Source organism: Schistocerca serialis, unplaced genomic scaffold, assembly GCF_023864345.2.
Source record: "Schistocerca serialis cubense isolate TAMUIC-IGC-003099 unplaced genomic scaffold, iqSchSeri2.2 HiC_scaffold_134, whole genome shotgun sequence".
NCBI classification, from domain to species: domain Eukaryota; kingdom Metazoa; phylum Arthropoda; class Insecta; order Orthoptera; family Acrididae; genus Schistocerca; species Schistocerca serialis.
This window is the reverse complement of record NW_026047558.1, coordinates 110,001-112,500: the sequence shown is the minus strand read 5'-3', so window position 1 is coordinate 112,500 and position 2,500 is coordinate 110,001. Positions and strand designations below refer to the sequence as shown.

Genomic DNA, 2,500 nt, shown 5'->3' with positions numbered 1-2,500 from the left:
CCGAAGTTTCCCTCAGGATAGCTGGTGCTCGTACGAGTCTCATCCGGTAAAGCGAATGATTAGAGGCCTTGGGGCCGAAACGACCTCAACCTATTCTCAAACTTTAAATGGGTGAGATCTCCGGCTTGCTTGATATGCTGAAGCCGCGAGCAAACGACTCGGATCGGAGTGCCAAGTGGGCCACTTTTGGTAAGCAGAACTGGCGCTGTGGGATGAACCAAACGCCGAGTTAAGGCGCCCGAATCGACGCTCATGGGAAACCATGAAAGGCGTTGGTTGCTTAAGACAGCAGGACGGTGGCCATGGAAGTCGGAATCCGCTAAGGAGTGTGTAACAACTCACCTGCCGAAGCAACTAGCCCTGAAAATGGATGGCGCTGAAGCGTCGTGCCTATACTCGGCCGTCAGTCTGGCAGTCATGGCCGGTCCTTGCGGCCGGCCGCGAAGCCCTGACGAGTAGGAGGGTCGCGGCGGTGGGCGCAGAAGGGTCTGGGCGTGAGCCTGCCTGGAGCCGCCGTCGGTGCAGATCTTGGTGGTAGTAGCAAATACTCCAGCGAGGCCCTGGAGGGCTGACGCGGAGAAGGGTTTCGTGTGAACAGCCGTTGCACACGAGTCAGTCGATCCTAAGCCCTAGGAGAAATCCGATGTTGATGGGGGCCGTCATAGCATGATGCGCTTTGTGCTGGCCCCCGTTGGGCGAAAGGGAATCCGGTTCCTATTCCGGAACCCGGCAGCGGAACCGATACAAGTCGGGCCCCTCTTTTAGAGATGCTCGTCGGGGTAACCCAAAAGGACCCGGAGACGCCGTCGGGAGATCGGGGAAGAGTTTTCTTTTCTGCATGAGCGTTCGAGTTCCCTGGAATCCTCTAGCAGGGAGATAGGGTTTGGAACGCGAAGAGCACCGCAGTTGCGGCGGTGTCCCGATCTTCCCCTCGGACCTTGAAAATCCGGGAGAGGGCCACGTGGAGGTGTCGCGCCGGTTCGTACCCATATCCGCAGCAGGTCTCCAAGGTGAAGAGCCTCTAGTCGATAGAATAATGTAGGTAAGGGAAGTCGGCAAATTGGATCCGTAACTTCGGGATAAGGATTGGCTCTGAGGATCGGGGCGTGTCGGGCTTGGTCGGGAAGTGGGTCAGCGCTAACGTGCCGGGCCTGGGCGAGGTGAGTGCCGTAGGGGTGCCGGTAAGTGCGGGCGTTTAGCGCGGGCGTGGTCTGCTCTCGCCGTTGGTCGGCCTCGTGCTGGCCGGCGGTGCAGGATGCGCGCGCCTGCGCGGCGTTCGCGCCCCGGTGCTTCAACCTGCGTGCAGGATCCGAGCTCGGTCCCGTGCCTTGGCCTCCCACGGATCTTCCTTGCTGCGAGGCCGCGTCCGCCTTAGCGTGCTCCTCCGGGGGCGCGCGGGTGCGCGGATTCTCTTCGGCCGCCATTCAACGATCAACTCAGAACTGGCACGGACTGGGGGAATCCGACTGTCTAATTAAAACAAAGCATTGCGATGGCCCTAGCGGGTGTTGACGCAATGTGATTTCTGCCCAGTGCTCTGAATGTCAACGTGAAGAAATTCAAGCAAGCGCGGGTAAACGGCGGGAGTAGCTATGACTCTCTCAACCCACGACGCCACCTGGTGGAGCAGCTGGACGTCATCTCCCGAGCTCCGCTTAAGCCGCAACAGCGCCTCTACGCCCTCACCAACGTACTTCTCCCAGGCCTGTACCACGGGCTGGCCCTCAGCCGCACCCGAGTGGGTGCGTTGAAAGCGGCAGACGTGACCATCCGGGCCGCCGTCAGGAGATGGTTCCGCCTTCCGGCGGACACTCCCCTGGGCTACTTCCATGCTCCTGTAGCCCAGGGAGGCCTCGGCATCCCATCATGCCGATGGATGGGGCCAACACTCCGCCGGTCCCGTCTCCTGGCGCTGAAGAGGATTGGACCAGCCCCCGACGGTGCAGGCCGGGACGAGGTGCAGCGTGAGGTTGAGGTGCTGGAGCGGCATCTTATGTGGGAGGGCCACCTCCTCAAATCGTCGACGCAGGTTGGAGAGATGTGGGCCGCGCGCCTGCACGTTGCCTTTGACGGTGCGGCGCTGTCATCTTCCGCCGCCGTCAAGGGGCAACACCAGTGGGTCGCTGACACCAGTCGCCTGCTATCTGGGCGTAACTTCATCGACGCTCTCCGCGCCCGCATCAACGCCTTCCCCACGAAGGCACGGCGCAGTCGCGGGCGGGAGGCGGACACCAGATGCCGCGCGGGCTGCCAGGCCGTAGAGACCGCCAACCACGTGTTACAGGCTTGCTTCAGGACGCACGGGTCCCGGGTTAAGCGGCATGACGCGATCGTGCGCTATGTCGCCCGTGGACTCGCGCAGAGGGGCTTCAATGTTTCTGTGGAGCCCCACCTCCGTACACCTGAGGGAATCCGCAAGCCTGACGTGGTGGCGGTTAAAGACGGCATCGCCCGCGTCATCGACGCCCAGGTAGTCGGAGACCATCTCCGGCTCGACTGG

The 2,500-nt window shown here is 61.8% G+C and overlaps 1 pseudogene; it reads left to right on the top strand.

Moving 5' to 3' along the window:
* The window catches only part of LOC126439738 (large subunit ribosomal RNA), a 5,665-nt pseudogene that overhangs the window by 1,278 nt on the left and 1,887 nt on the right, over positions 1-2,500 (top strand).